Source organism: Musca domestica, unplaced genomic scaffold, assembly GCF_030504385.1.
Source record: "Musca domestica strain aabys unplaced genomic scaffold, Musca_domestica.polishedcontigs.V.1.1 1, whole genome shotgun sequence".
Lineage (NCBI taxonomy): Eukaryota > Metazoa > Arthropoda > Insecta > Diptera > Muscidae > Musca > Musca domestica.
The window spans coordinates 23,682,105-23,699,533 of record NW_026712114.1 but is presented as its reverse complement, the minus strand read 5'-3'; the positions used below and the strand labels follow the sequence as shown (position 1 = coordinate 23,699,533).

The window sequence follows — 17,429 nt, the reverse complement described above, 5'->3', positions numbered from 1 at the left end:
ATATAATATAATATAATAATATAATATAATATAATATATATAATAATATAATATAATATAATATAATATAATATAATATAATATAATATAATATATAAAATATATTTGAAATGAATTTTGTACTTCAATATTAGCATATATTAACGAAATTCTTGTTGGATGACCGAAACATTCAGCCATGGCGTATACGTTGCGACATCAATCACACGCCACCTGGGTAAGGAATTCCTGACACCAAACTTTCATATTTCGAAATTACTTTGGATTCTTCAAATTTTTTCCCCCCAAACCTTCTATCGCACTTCTTTTTTTTGGGTCATGACAGTTATTTGAGAGCTGTATTCCAGTCAAATTAAAACAGAGAAATTTTTTATTTTAAAAAATATGTAATTTTAAATAAATTTTGTGCTCCAATATTGTCATATTTTAACGAAATTCTTTTTGAACGATCAAAATTAATGGAATAGTCGACCATGGCTGCGTATACGTTACGACACCAATCATACGGCAAATTGGTAAATAATTTTTGTCTCAAAATTTTCGTTTTATTTTTGATTTTTAATCATTTCCGACTAAACCTCTCTACTACACATGGTATATTTTCTGGGTTATGATAGGAATTCCAGAGAGAGAATTTGAAAAAAGAATATTCTTTGAAAAGACGTACACGTGCCTCATTGAAATAACAGATTAAGACCCTAGGTCTCTTTGGACCAAATCCGTTTCAGGACATTTGGAGTAGATCTAGCGATGTACGTCCCTTCGTCTATCTGGCTGGTTGATGAGCACAATAAGAGAGTATCCGATTTCGTCTAAACTTGATACATCGCAATGTTATTATCAAACATATGTCGAGTTCGGAGATGGGCAATATCGGTTCACTTCTTCTGGTGTCACTCCCACAAAAGGTCGAAGTTTTCAAACAAATATTGTACGGCACAGAAAGAGAAAAGATAATTCGATTTAGCTTCAACTTTGAAAATTCTAATACAGGGCGATATATAAAAAAAAAACTGGGACAAAGTCAAAAAACCATTGATCATTTGTGAGGGTGGTACCAGATGGAGTGGTCCGATCTCTTACCAAGTTTGTAACAGATTTTGTGTTCATAGAAATATTGACATGTGTCAAGTCTGATTGGAATGCGATGTTTAATTCGCGTTTTATGAGCATCATGGGAGTAGTAGTGGACTCCTTCACAAAGGGTCATAATTTTAATACATACAATCTTCACACCAGACCTCGGGTTAATACAAATTTTGTGATGTGTGTAATTTGAAGAAAATCGGACTCTTACATCCTTTTTTGTAAGAGTTATAATTATTTGGTGTTGGCCGATATTGTGCACTTTCGCACCTGACCTACCGCAGATACAAATATTAGGATTTGCAAAGTGTGTTAAAAATCGAATGACCCCAGGCAGGTACCAGAAGGAGTGGGCCGATATTGTCCATCTCTGAACTAGATCTAAATTTTATAAAAATTATACAATGTACCAAGTTTGGACCAATTCGGATACTCCCTTCGAGAGTTATCGTGCGCACCAGCCAGCAGACGGACTAACAGACGCACGGACATCGCTAGATCGACTCCAAATGTCCTGAAACAGATTTGTTCCGAATAAACCTATGGTATAAAACCATTATTTCGGTGGCGCACGATTTGGCCGTAATAAATTATATATACCTTCTATAGCCATATGGCGGAGGGTAAAAAAAAATTAAAAATATATTATTTAAAATGACGTTTATATTCAATCACAATTTTTAATAGGTTTTTTTTTTAAATTATTAGTAAATTTTTCGACCAATTTTCTTATAATCAGCTATATAATTGTTCGAGGCCAGGGAAAATGTTTCTTTCTGAATGACTAAAAAATGAGCAATAAAAGAAATAGTCGGCTATGGTTGCGTATACATTATGATAACATTTATACGCCACCTCGTCTACAAATCTTAACTCAATATTTCAATATTTTCAATTTCTGAAAATGTTCCTTTCTTTAAATTTTCTTCCCAAAACCACTCGTTTCCCACCTCGTTTATTCCTTCAATTTTCAGTTGTTTATTTTGCCAGAAAAAACACTTAACCATAATTGAAAAACAAAACACATCCCCTCGCCCTACACTCGGCGATAATATCTTTCACTTACATCAACAACAACACATATCCATAACAAAAGTTTATTTGGTTAATAAATAATAAATAATTATTGGTTTTCATCACAGATAAATTATAAATCAATTATGTTTTTCATTTGCAAATAACTGAACACAGGACAATAAATGTTCGCGCGTGTGTGTGTGCTTGGCAATTTAATAAATTAAAAATATACGCCCTGTCACAAAAATGTGAAATCATGTATGCATAACATATACCGACCGACACACTCACGTTCTTGACCAGAAAGACAGAATTGCATTTCACTTTTGTGTGTTGACAATAATTTAAACATACATAATTTACACATGGACGGACAGAGGGAAAATGAAAAAGCAAAAAAAAAAAAAAAATGGACATGGACGGACGGGAGAATATAAAAAGAGGAAAAAAAAGACACACGAATGGATAAGCGTGTAAGTCACATGTGTATATACACATGTAAATTGTCTGTTAAGAGAGCGGAGGAGTTAAAATTTGAAAAGAAAAAAAAAAAAAAACAGACATTTGCGTATTAAAAATAAGCTGAGCAAGGATTGCGGGATGTCTAAGAGAGTAAACAGTTAAAGTAGGTCTGAATGAAAATGTTCTTACTGACCGAGAAAAAAGAAATGTAAAAGGCCCCGTTTTAGAATTATTTTACCCATAGGCTGCTGAAATAAATATGGATTGCTAATTGAAAAAATGTGATTCAAAATTAAACTATATCTGTTAAATATTGAGAGTCTTCAAAGTGCAAAAAATGTGGACCGATTTTTGTAAAGAGCTACTGTACCGAATTAGGACCCTAGGAAGCAAAAAACTTCAAATCTACCAAGTCCGTGCAGAACCGTTAAATGCAGGCTGTATCAAAATTTTAACGTTTTCCCACTTTTTGGGGTACCCAGTTGACTACCTCAATACAAATTATAGTCAATTTCATGGAAAATAATATTGCAACCTCCAAAGGTCCTCAGATTGAGTAATATTACTCGATCCCTGAACATATTTCTAATTCAAATCGTCCTAGATAGAATACAGATATTCCGAATAAACTCTAGTCACCCCTATCTTATATTCATCAGGCAAAAAGACTGAGATCGCCTAACCAACTCCGAATTTTTGGCAGATCAGGAATATTTAGTATGAGTATATACTACAGGAATATATAGTATAAGCATCTGACGACTATTTTAAGCTGTAGAAAAAAATATGAAAAAATGTTCAAACAATTTTACAGACGTTGCTGTTAATGTGGTACTGGAGGTACCACATGAGTCATGTTGGAATGTCCAAGGTCTGCGGCCAAAAAATATGCGTTCCCAAGGCTTTAATACACCCTCCAGAATATTTTCGCGATAATATTCGACATTTATTCTGATGCCACGGTCGATTAATATAAATCAAATGACGTTTGTTGGTAGTTGCATCAGTTGAGAACAATTTGGATAGATACAGGGTGAGATGAAAAATCTCCAACCAACTTCGTACTGCTGTCATTTCTAAGCCACTCGTCCGACAGCTGTTAAAATTATTCCAGTGACAGCTAATTATATTGTTTACAACCGTACAAAAGCATTTTAATAAGAATTTTCGAGAAAAAAAGTTATTCCTGATGGAATTCAAGCGTGATAGTGTGATGTCTTTTTGTTTGGCTGGAAAGCCACAAGTGGCTATCGTTAGAGCCAGACTCCAGCATTTAAATGTGAATACTTTTTTTGTGTCTGGTAGCGTAGCCCGAGAAGCGACTTGATCGAAACCCGCGTGGCAGTGACAGCAAAATGGCTCGTGAGTTGAACTATCGCATCGCAATATTCCATTTGGAAAATATTAAAAATGAGCTGCAAGAACTTACACCGCAACAGAAAGAAAATAGACTCAAAAGAGCTAAAGAATTGCTTCGCTTGGTTGAAAGTGGTGAACTGCTGAATTTGGTTTTCTCCGATCGGAAAATATTCGTTGTCCAGCAGTTTGTAAACAAACAAAATGATCGTCTTTTCTTGCCAAAGAGGTCAGTTGAAAATGTGCACCTTCGGTTGGCCATCAGAGCTCAAGCGCTGGACATGGTGATGGTTTGGGCCGCCATAACAGCTTTTGGCCGCTCTCCGCTCGTATTAATCGACCGTGGCATCAGAATAATTGCCGAATATTATCGCGAAAATATTTTGAAGGGTTTATTAAAGCCTTGGGCACGCAACCATGTTGGCCGCAGAACTTGGACATTCCAACAGACTCAGCACGCGCCACACAAGAATGTTACAAAATCAGGTTCCTCGCTTCATTTCCAGCGCACAATAGCCATCAAAATCTTCGGCGCAGCGGGCATCGTGTGACGGTTTCATTGGCCGTTTGAAGGTCATAATTCGTGCCAAATGTGACCAATTCAAATAAATCTACACTTGTTCTAAAATTTGATTGATTGAATAAAACTTAAAAAGCAAGTAAGAAAGCAGTAAGTTCGGCCGGGCCGAACTTTGAATACCCTCCACCATTTGGAATGAATTTGAAAAAAAGTCCTTAAAAAAATCTGTTAAAATTTTAAAAATACCGAATATAGCCATTATATTGGTGTCTATACGACGTGGACCTACATAGGCATTGTTTGTCACAAGTCATTGCCATATTCAAATTCGAAACTTGAAATAAATATAGCTAAAATCATCAAAATATCGTATATAGAGAGGTACCGTTATATCGAAACCTGTGCGAAGACGAGCTCTAAATACGTAATTTGAAACAATTCAGGTGAATAATGACGCTAAAATCATCAAAATTCCGAATATAGGGAGGTACTGGTATGTGGGGCTATACGAAGACGTGGACCTTGTTACGGTTCTATCCTGTGAAGAATTTGGGACGAGCTGTTCGGCTGCTAAGTGCAACTCAAGTAGAGTTCCAACCCACTCAGTCCCCTTTGAACCTGAACTGTGGCCACCCCCTTTTTCCCGTAAACACGGATTACTCCCGTGTCTCAGACGAAGACCAATCTCCCCATCCGGAAGCCCCCATTGAAGTTCATGCAACAACCTGCACAGACAATTTTCTGTCTTGGGCTGTAGTATCCATTTAGAACTTCAAATACCAAATTTGAAACAATTCCGGTGAATAATATCGCTAAAATCATAAAAATACCGAATATCGGGAGGTATCGTTATAGGGGGGCTATATGAAAACGTGGACCTACATGGCCCTTTTACGAACTTAACCTGCCTACTGAAAAAAAAACATGTGTGCAAAATTTTAGCCTTCTATCTCAGTTTGTTCGAAAGATAGCATGATTACAACAGACAGACGGACATCGCTAAATCGACTTAGAATTTTACGCTGATCAAGAATATATATATATACCGACTGTTCTCAATACCATGTTGTGATAGTATTGGCTCAGATTCTACATTCCTCTTTGATGTTTATTTGTTTAACAACAATATTTTGCCGACACATAAAATATTTTCAGACACACAAGAATGCATTAAGTCTCTCATTGTTTCATTAAATTCACAATAAATGATTAATTTCGAAACAAAAATAGATAATTCGTAATGCAATCCGCATCCATGATTCAGACTATGCTCATCAATGGGCGATTGAAAAATTAATCAAAAAATATTGCAGCTTTAATTTGCATTGCACGCTCGTTTTTGGTTCACTGCTTCTAATGGCAAGCTACGAAAAGGGAAAAACAATGCAACAAATTTAATGAAAAGAAATCTGGCACACAATTTGGCAATAAAAACGTCAAAATTAGAATGCATTTGATTATGAACAATGAAATTAAAAATTCTGAATATTTAATTAGCGATTCAATGATTTCATTATTAAAAAGCGCACAATAATGTGGTATATTTATGGGCGTTCTATAAAAAAGACACTAATTTTTATGGCCTAGCCAAATGTTTGAATATGAATGCGTCTTTTGAATTTGGAAAGTTGTATTTTATTGGGAAATATTATTTTTTTTATTGATTTATTGTTTGGTAACATAATGACTGTTGCATACTTCAGGGGGAATGTGGGGATTGTTGTCTGTGGTTAACAGCTGTTGGCTTTGGAAGATATAAAATCACAATTTTTAATTCTTTTGGAGGCCCACATTTAAATATTAAAAGTTGTATGGCTATTTTTCTCTTTCAATAACTGAATTGCAATTTATTGAATTTATTGCGACTTGCTTGCGGCTTTTTGGATTTTTATATAGTTTTTTCTATAGCATACCTGAAGGCGAAGTTTGCCTTTAATTAGCGATAATGTGACACATTTATATATAGATATTCTCCCAACAGTTTTTATATTGCAGCCAAGTATCTGATGATGATGATATATTTATTTTGAGTTGGGAAAAATTCGTCTTTGTTGAATACATGATTTCAATTTCATTGGTTTTGTCAAAAATTGTATGAATATCACTTTGGGGTTTGAAGAGAAGTATAATATTTACAATGTGAAATGAAAAAACTGCCACCAATTTTAGACTGCTGTCATTTCTAAGCCACTTGTCCGACAACTGTTAAAATTATTCCAGTGACAGCGCATTATATTGTTTACAAGCGTACAAAAGCATTTTGGTGAGAATTTTTCAGAAAAAAAGTTATTCGTGATGGAATTCAAGCGTGATAGTGTGATTTCTTTATACACAAATGGCTATTGTTAGAGCACTCCAGCATTTAAATGCGAATAAATCTTTTGTGTTTCGTAACATCGCTCGATACCGTAATAGCATAGCCCGACGTCAAGGAAGTGGACGGAAGAAAACAGCAGCATCAGCAGAAATGTTTCGAAAAATAAACAAGCGACTTGATCGAAACCCGCGGCGCAGTTATGGAAAAATGGCTCGTGAGCTGCACATATCGCAATATTCCATTCGACAAATATTGGAAAATGAGCTCGGGGTAAAGCCATTGAAATCCCAAAAAGTTCAAGACCTTACACCGCAACAGAAGGAAAATAGACTCAAAAGAGCTAAAGGGTAACTTCGCTTGGCCGAAAGTGATGAACTGCCGAATTTGGTTTTCTCCGGTGAGAAAACATTCGTTATCCAGTAGTTTGTACACAAACAAAATAATCGTGTTTACTTGCCAAATAGGTCTGCTGAAAATGTGCACCTTCCGTTGGCCACCAGAACTCAAGCGCCGGCCACGGTTTTAGACCCTAGGTCCCTTGGGACCAAATCCGTTTCAGGACATTTGGGGTTGATCTAGCGATATCGTCCTTCCGTCCAGTGGTCACACGCACGATAACTCTCGAAGGGAGCATCCGATTTGGTCCAAACTTGGAATATCGTAATATTATTATCAAACTTAGATCGAGTTCGGAGATGGGCAATATCGGTCCACTCCTACTGGAACATATATCCACAATAGGTCGAAATTTTCAAAGAAAATAATTTACTGCACGAAGAGAGAAAGAATAATCCGATTTTGCTCCAACTTTGTACGAAAATAAACAATATCGGTCCACTGGTACCTCCCCCACAAAGCGTCGAAATGTTGAATAATTATAACTTTTATCAAATGTGATGTAATTGTCCGACTGTCTTCAAATTACACACATTACATTATTTTTATTAACCCAAGCTCTGGAATAAATCGGTCCACTCCTTTTGGCCCTTCCCTCATAAAACACAAAATTGTAATCCGATTCGATTCAGACTTTGCAAATCTTAATATTTCTATCAACACAATATCTGTTATAAAGATGGTAGAGATCGAACCATTCCTTCTTGTAGCTCCCCCATAAAGGATCAAAATTTTAAATAATCATGATGCTCAAAAACATAAAATTAACATCAAATTCCATTCAGACTTGGTACATCTTAATATTTCCATCAACACAAGATCTGCTATAAATATGGTAGAGATCGATCCACTCCTTCTAGTATTTCCCCCACAAATTTTCGAAATTTTCAAAAAAAAAAAAAAAAAAAAAAAACAATACTTTACTGCACAGAAAGGAAAAGAATAATCCGATTTGTTCCAACTTTGCATATCCTAATATTTGCATCAGTGCTAAGTCATTTGCTAAAATCGACAATGCCCGTTAAATCAAGTACCTCCATCTAGTACCTCCACAAGAGTTCGATTGTCTTCAAATTACACACATCTCAATATTTCCATCAAGGCAAGATCTGTTAAAAGGATGGTAGAGATCGGGCCATTCCTTCTGGTACCTCCCCAACAAAGGGTCAAAGTTTTAAATAACCAAAACGATCATAAAGTCCGATATAAGCAGCCGGTTCCCTTCATATTTCATACATCTCGTTATTTCTACTAACACAAAATTTGTTGAGAAGATGGTATATATCGGTCTAGTCCTTCTGGTACCTTCCCCACAAAGGTTCAAAATTTTGAATATCAATGAAGCTCAGAAAACGCGAAATTAACATCCGTTTTCATCCAGTCTTAGCACATATCCACATTTTCATCAACACAAAATCTGTTTTAAAGATGGCAAAGATCGGAACATTTCTTCTGGTACATCCCCCACATAGGGTAATAGTAAATTAAATAGTCTTTCCTATTCGAAGGACCAAATGTAAATGAGAAGAGAAATACAACCGAATGATTTGGCTATAGAATCAATTCTCTATCCATCTCGAAGGACCAAATATAAGCGGGAGAATCAAATTTTACGACTTGTTGGACAGAAATACTTCGGTCGACAATATCTGGCACCTCACGCACATATTACGATTTTCTAAAAATTATCACATATCTCATGTAAAGTGAAGGAAGTAACCAATATAGTTCAAACCTGGCTCATCCGTCAGAACCTACTCCATGGAGGGTCAACAGTTTGAATAATTATAACAGAAGTCGAAATAACTTTAAATAATCGAACATTTCCTGAGGGTATATATCTGTTCGCAAGACCGTCGGATACTTCTTAAATTGTTTTTTTTTTTTTTTTTTTTGATTTTTTATTTGCTGACATAATTACTGATGCCTACTTCAGGGGAAACGTTTTTGTGGTTGACTTTGCTAAACAGCTGCTAAGGAAATCAAAGTCTTAAACTACCCCTATTTGTCGATGAATGTAAAATCTATGAAAGTCGTTTAGCCATTTCTCTTTTGATGTCGTATTTTCATTTTATGGCCACACGCTTGCGGTTTTATTGAATACAATAATATTTTCTATAGCATGCCTTAAGGCGACTTTTTTTATTATTGATAAACAGCTGTTTGAATGATAAGGAAATTAAACGTTAAAACCATCAGGAAATCACGATTGTATGTTTTTATTGGCCTCCAAAAATTTAAAATAAAATGGCCATTGGGTGTGATAAAAACTGAAACCATTGTTTGCCATTTCCTCCATTTTCTTCCTCCCCCTCAATATTTTATTTTCATTTTCCCCAAATCTTGAAAATCCATAAAAAACGTGGATTTAAAACAAAAGAATTAACATATTTTAACAAATTGCAAATGAATATGGAATAAAATTCAACAAAACAACAAAAGCTTAATGCCAACGGACAAATCTCTTTGCATATGTTTGGGATTAATGGACATATGTAGGTATGTATGCATGTATGTGTAAATGTAGAGAGCTAGAGAGTGAGTAAAAATGGCTGTGTTGGCTTGTTTTCGTGTATTTTTTGCAGAGCTCTGCATTTGATCTCATGTGGATTTAACGCTATGAGATTCCATTTTTTGTGTATTGCATACTTTCAGGCTATACAAATTGAAAACATATTTTATTAAATGAAAATATTTATATTCTCCGTTGGTTTTTTTCTCGCAATTTAGCATTCACGGTAGCTTTATGGCTCTAAGCAAGTTGTTAGCCATAAATGTATTACCATTTGCAAAAAAAAAAATTGCAGCCAACATTTCAATAAAAGTTAAAATGATTTAGTTTTTTTTCGCCTCACTTCAACAATAACTAACTGTATATTTTTATGGTAATAATATTATTCATTGCAATTTCAAATAAAGACTAAAATTTGATTTTCGCATAAAAAGTTAAAAAAAAATTACCCATTTCTGGAAAATTACCCATTAAAATATATTTTCTGTGGCAAAAGTAAACTATAAAACATGATTTATTTGTGTAGCATATTTTGTGGCGTTGGCCAAAATTGTAATGAATGTATGCTTTCCATATGATTTATTTACTTAAAATGAAATGTTTTCTGATGTGTGCAGCACAACGTTTCCCTTGTGCGATAGATAGACAACACACGCGTAAATAGTTGCCAAATTGTTGCGGAATTTAATGGCATACATTTGGGGGAGGGCGTTTGTTTTCAATTTACTTTGTGTGGCACATATTTTATGGAGAAGAGAAAAAAGCAAAGCCGCAAATATTTTGTTTCTGAAATCATTGAACTCAAATATTTGTGTTTTATGTGATTTCCCTAATTGAAATTGAGAGGAAATGGATAAATTGTGATGATATGATAAAATTTTAAAATTTCGCAGGTATACGTATTCTATTTTTACACCTTCGATCATAATGCTACAGACGATATACAGGGTGAGATAAAAAACTGCAACAAAGTCAAACGCCAAAATTTTAACATATTTTTTTAATTTTTATTGAATGAATGCAAAAAAAGGCGGAAATAGCATTAGATTTTAGAATAAGTTCAGATTTGTTCGAATTGGTCACCTTTGGCACGAATTAGGGCCTTCAAACGGCCAATGAAACCGTCACACGCTGCCCGAATACAGCTCTGCGGTATTTTGCTCCATTCCCGATGAAGCGCTTGCTTGAGGTGGTCGACACTTTGGAATTTTTTAGTGCCAACCTTGCTTTTCAAAATACTACGGGCACAATAGTAAAACGGATTGTTATACGGAGATTTTGGGGGGATTTTGCGCTGGAAAAGAAGCGAGGAAACTCGTTTTGTAACCATTCTTTGGTGGCGCGTGCTGAGTGCTGTTGGAATGTCCAAGGTCTGCGACCAAAATGTTTGCGTGCCCAAGGCTTTAATACCGCATTCAGAATTTATTCTGGTTTCATGGTCAATTAATACGAGCTGAGAGTGACCATCGGCTTTTATGGCGGCCCACACCATCACCATGGCCGGCGCTTGAGTTCTGGTGGTCAACCGAGGATGCACATTTTCAGCTGACCTCTTTGGCAAGTAAACACGATCATTTTGTTTGTTTACAAACTGCTGGACAACGAATGTTTTCTCATCGGAGAAAACCAAATTCGGCAGTTCACCACTTTCGGCCAAGCGAAGCAACTCTTTAGCTCTTTTGAGCCTAATTTCTTTTTGTTGCGATGTCAGTTCGTGCACTTTTTGGAATTTCAATGGCTTTACCCCCAGCTAATTTTTTTGTATGTGCCGAATGGAATAATGCGATGCGTTCAGTTCACGAGCCATTTTTCGGTTTAGATCGAGCCGCTTCTTTATTTTACTAGCAATTTCTGCTGATGTTGCTGTTTTCTTCCGTTTACTTCCTTGACGTCGAGCTACGACGCTACCAGTATCACGGTAACGAGCAATAATACGAGACACAAAATATTTATTCAAATTTAAATGCTGGAGTGCTCTAACGATAGCCTTGAATATAGCTTGAATTCCATTACAAAAGGATTTCTGGAGGATTCTAACCAAAATGCTGTTGTACGCTTGTAAAAAATATAATGAGCTGTCACTGGAATTATTTTAACAGCTGTCGGACGAGTGGCTTAGAAAAGATAGCAGTCTAAAGTTGGTTGCAATTTTTTTATATCACACTCTGTATATATGTTTCATTCGGTCTGGTGTTTGAGTCCCTCACATTCGTAGTATGCACTCCACGAGAAAGATATAAGATACAGCCCAAAAATACATCTGCCAAATTTTATTAAGATCGGCTTAGATTTGGATATTGCTCCCATATATATCTTCAACTGATTTCGGGTTAATTTTGCACCAAATCGAAAATATCAGTCCAAATTACCTGAATTTCGGTACAGCCGACCGAATTCAGTCTAGAAGCAAGTACATCAATTTTGGTGAAAACGGCTCAGATATTGCTGTAGCTCCCATTAATATGTTTCATCCGACTTGGGATTTAAAGTCCCTCACATTCGTATATCATTCTACAACAATGCTATTTGGTATAAGATACACCGCAAAAATGCCTCTGTCAAATTGTATTAAGATCGGTTTAGATTTTGATATAACTCCCATATATATCTTCAACCGATTTCGGGTTCATTGTGCACCAAATGGCCAATATCAGTCCAAATGACCTAAATTTTGGCACATCCGACTGAATTCAGTCTAGAAGCAAGTACATCAAATTTGATGAAAATCGGTTCAGATATAGCTATAGCTACCATTATAGGTTTGTATCCGATTTGGTCTTCATAATATGCATTCGACAACAATGATATTTGGTTCCAGATATCTTATGAAGCTCGGAAATATCGTTGGGGAGATCGATTAAAATTTCAGGTTTATTGCGCAAATAATGGATTATATCAGCCTAAATGAAGTGATTTTCGGGACGTTAGGTTTCATTTATGGAACTCGGCTCTGATATATTTTTTATAGCCTCCACCATTCTATGTAGGGTATATTATCTTTGTCGTTCCGTTTGTAACTCCCCGAAATATTCATAATAGACGCTACAAAGTGGATATATTCTGGATCAGCATAAAATTCTATCGACACCGATCTAGCGATGTCCGTCTGTCTGTCTGTACGTCCGTCTGTTGCAATCACGCTATCTTTGGATCGAATTTGCATACATGCATAACTTACCAGTAGGCAGGTTAAGTTCGTAAATGGGCCATGTCGGTAAACGTTTTCGTATAGCCCCCATATAGCGGTACCTCCCTATATTCGGTATTTTAATGATTTTAGCGGCATTATTTACAGGAATTATTTCAAATTTCTTCTTTGAAGTTCGTAATAGGTGCTACAGCCTATGACAACATTTTTTGTATGCAGGTCCACGTTTTCGTATGGTCCCCATATAACGGTACCTCCCGATAGTCGGTATTTTGATGATTTTAGCGACATTATTCACCGGAATTGTTTCAAATTTGGCATTTGAAGTTCGTAATAGGTACTATAGCCTATGACAAAAAATTTCGTAAGCATGTCAACGTTTTCGTATAATCTCCATTTAACAGTTTTCATTTAAGTGGTAGTTTCCGGAAGTTTTTTTAGCTGCTTTTTTACTTGTTTTTAATATAATTCTTCTCGAATTGATATCATCTGAAATCAGAATTATAAACTAAAAACTACAACAGTATTTCCTCCAGCGCAGAGATAAAAAGAAACATGTCAACGATTACCTGAGAAAGGAAAAATATTCCGAATCGAAGTGGAGTTTTGTTCACGACGTCAACTCGACTCTACAACTGCGTTTTTCACAATACAAAAAATAAAAAATTATGAACTAAAAACTAATTATCTCTGAAACATTTGCACCTCCTTCCTGAATCTTTTGATTATTGTCACCTCTTCATAATTTCGAAGGGGCACTGCATAAACCCATTTATATCCGTACATACGTGCACATCTGAATGCCTTTTCTGGGCTTAAGAATGCAGAATTGTCGCCTTTACACATATATATCATTTTAATGATTATCCTTTGTACAACCGAATACAATGTACAACAAATTGAAATGACAGAACAAAGAAAGAAAAGCCACCGAAATCTCAGTACATCTTGTCCTTTTTGAATGGCATCGTCGTTTTTTTTTTTTAAATTAAAATTTGTGGCCAAAGAGAGAGGAGAACAAAATGAAAATTCTTTGCGATTTTGATAGTTGTATGTATGTCGGTTCTTTGTAGCTGGCATTGGATTTTGAGGTCTGGTAATGATGTTGTATTATCATTGCAGGGCTGGTTGGTTGGCTGGCTGACTAGCGGTGCCAATGTTATGTTAAACATTAAAAAATATCTTTGGTGGAAACAATGGCATTTTTATTTCAGCTCCCTCTCTCCCTCTTCTTTTTCAATTATCATCGCCATGAGAATTTTGGGGAGAGGGGAAAATTATTTTACTCTACTTGGGTATTCAATTACAACATGTTGCTGTTGTTGTTGGTCCTGTTCTTTATTGCTTTCCAACATACAATTTGTAAACAAACATAAAATCGGTATACCATCCAACGGACCAAACAACGGTCCTTTCTATTCCCCGAATACAATCTCGCACAACATCATGTCAACACCTACTGGCAAAAGGCCAAAACTGTGTCAAAAAAGGAAAGCAGCTAACCACATACATTTGCACTTAAAAAAAACAACAACACATCACCTTCAATACAATGAAACAACAAAAAGTCTACTCAATACACACACACAACTTTGTATACAACAAAGCGCAAATATATCCCAACATACCAAAAATACAATACAGCTTGAGAACAATATTATAAAAATATAATTTTTCAACAATGCTTGAGAAACACTTATGTTCCACAAACATTTCTCAAGTCTGTCCCTTGTTGACAAATTAGTTTTGATTTTTTGTGAAAATTGTCAGCAAGAAATTATTTTCTTTGGCAAAAAACAAAATCACGCGAATTTAGGACCCATTTGTGGACCGAACCCTTAAGGTATGGATGAATAATAAATCCGGGAATCTTTCACATAAATTATTCCAATCCCATTTCAGATTGGAAGCATCAAAAAAGTTGCAGGAATTCAATAAATGTGTAGTCTTAGTGGAAGAGATGCAGAAGTTCAAATAAGGGAGAAGAAAGCGTCAGGGTATCAAGGCCACATGCGGCAGTGACTACTGGGATGTCCATCAAGAAAAAACGTTAAAAATGATTAAAAACTAAAAAAAAAATAATATTTTATACTATTACAAAAATAAGCTTATTATAATATTATTTTTGTAAGCTTATTTTACAATTTCAAGTATAAGCTTATAAATAAGGGTTCCGTTTCGATTATTCTATACTTGTTATACAAACATTTTTCAATGTTTTCTCAAGATTTTCTCAAGCTTAAGGCTTATGTTCATAAGCTTATTGTAATATTATTCTCAAGCCATTTTGATATATTGGGATATTACAAAACAAAGTCATTCAATACAATAAAGCATTTTAGTTTGCCATATATGTTATGTTTACCTTCATACCGCATAAACACACATACACAGACACATATGTAAGCATACAAGTATGTACATACGAACATACGTGTATTGAAATGAAAATAAACAAACATAACATCGAAGAAGAGAGCATGCCATGTTGATTGTACCTATATCAACACTTGTATTGAAAACGCACACACACAGACTCACCTACCTGAAATTCATTACGAATCCTTGGTGACTTGGCGAAAGGAAATCCTAAATTTCATTACAAATTTCCCAAAGTGCGGTAAATTCAATGACGGGAAGAGAGTTTTAACTTTAAAAGGAAATTGACAAATTTTTTGTTCAGGAACAGCAAATTATATACGTACAGGGTGAGATAAAAAATGCAACAAAGTCAAACGTCGTAATTTTTACATTTTTTCAATTTTATTAAATGAAAGCAAAAAATGTCGGAAATAGCATCAAATTTTAGAATAAGTTTATTTTTTAGTGCCAACTTTGCTTTCCAAAGTACTCCAGACACAATAGTCCAACGGATTGGTATCCGGAGATTTTGGTGGCCATTGTGCGTTGGAAATGAAGGGAGGAACTTCATTTTGTAACCATTCCTGGGTGGCGCGTGCTGAGTGTGATGGTGCGGAGTCCTGTTGGAATGTGCAAGGTCTGTCGCTTGTAAACAATATAGTGAGCTGTCACTGGAATAATTTAACAGCTGTCAGAAGAGTGGCTTAGAAATGACAGCAGTCTGAAGTTGGTTGCAGTTTTTTCATTTCACCCAGTATAGGGAAGTATAAATCTGATTTGATGCAACCCAGAACATGATTCAATGAAATATCGAATAAAGAAGTTAAAATATATCAGTCGGTTTTGCCGACAGATGTTTACCCACAGCTAATGTTCGATTATTTAAATATAAAATGACTTCTGTTACGATTATGCAAATTGTTGACCCTCTAGGGGCCGAAGGAATGGGCCAATATTGACCATTTCGTATCGGGCCTAAAAAGGTGGCGCAAAAGTAATCCTACTATCAAAAATGCTATACATTTTACGATTGGTCCCTAATGCCTTAATTACAGCCAAAAAACATCGGAATATCTGTCAAGTACATATGCATGGTTGCAGTTTTTTATCTCTCCCTGTATATCACACTGGTGGCGCAAACTTACACCTCCAATGTTTTATTGGCTGTAGTTTAGACATTAGGGGCCGTTTTTTAAAGGAGGATTACATTTGCCCCACCAGTGTGATATACAGGGAGAGATAAAAAACTGCAACCAACTTCAGACTGCTGTCATTTCTAGGCCACTCATCCGACAGCTGTTAAAATTATTCCAGTGAGAGCTCATTATATTGTTTACAAGCGTACAAAAGCATTTTGGTGAGACTTTTCCAGAAAAAAAGTTGTTCGTGATGGAATTCAAGCGTGATAGTGTATTTTCTTCATATTTGGCTGGAAAGCCACAAGTGTCTATCGTTAGAGCATTCCAGCATTTAAATGTGAATAAATCTTTTATGTCTCCTATCATCGCTCGTTGCCGTGATACTGGTAGCGTAGCCCGACGTCAAGGAAGGAAGTGGACGAAAGAAAACAACAACGACTTGATCGAAACCCGCGTCGTAGTGGCCGAAAAATGGCTCGCAAGCTGAACATATCGCAATATTTTATTCGGCAAATATTGAAAAATGAGCTCAGGGTAATGCCATTGAAATTCCAAAAAGTGCAAGAACTTACACTGCCACAGAAAGAAAACAGACTCAAAAGAGCTAAAGAGTTGCTTCGCTTGGCCGAAAGTGGTGAACTGCCGAATTTTGTTTTCTTCGGTGAGAAAACATTCGTTGTCCAGCTGTTTGTAAACAAACAAAATGATCGTGTCTACTTGCCGAAGAGGTCAGCTGAAGATGTGCACCTTCTGTTGGCCACCAGAACTCAAGCGCCGGCCATGGCGATGGCGTGGGCCGCCATAACAGCAGATGGTCGCTCTTCACTCGTATTAATCGACCGTGGCATAAGAATAAATGCCTAATATTCGCGAAAATACCACCCAAGAATGGTCGCTTCATTTCCAGCACACATTGGCCACCAAAATCTCCGGATACAAATCCGTTGGACTATTGTGTTTGGAGTATTTTGAAAAGCAAGGTTGGCATTGAAATATACCAAAATGTCGATCACCTCAAGCAAGCGCTTCGCCGGGAATGGTCCAAAATACCGCAGAACAACATCCGGGCAGCGTGTGACGGTTTTATTGGCCGTTTGAAGGCCATAATTCGTGCC

At 36.0% G+C, this 17,429-nt stretch overlaps 1 protein-coding gene and 1 long non-coding RNA gene across 3 annotated transcripts in view; one reads left to right on the top strand and one right to left on the bottom strand.

The window, feature by feature from the left end:
* LOC105261665 (calexcitin-2) overlaps window positions 1-17,429 on the bottom strand; it is a 110,466-nt gene that overhangs the window by 7,812 nt on the left and 85,225 nt on the right. The gene's annotated exons all lie outside the window — the stretch shown is intronic.
* On the top strand, window positions 14,432-14,900 carry LOC131801823 (uncharacterized). Its single transcript, XR_009341929.1, has 2 exons — window positions 14,432-14,657; window positions 14,717-14,900. It is a non-coding gene; the product is annotated as an uncharacterized LOC131801823 (long non-coding RNA).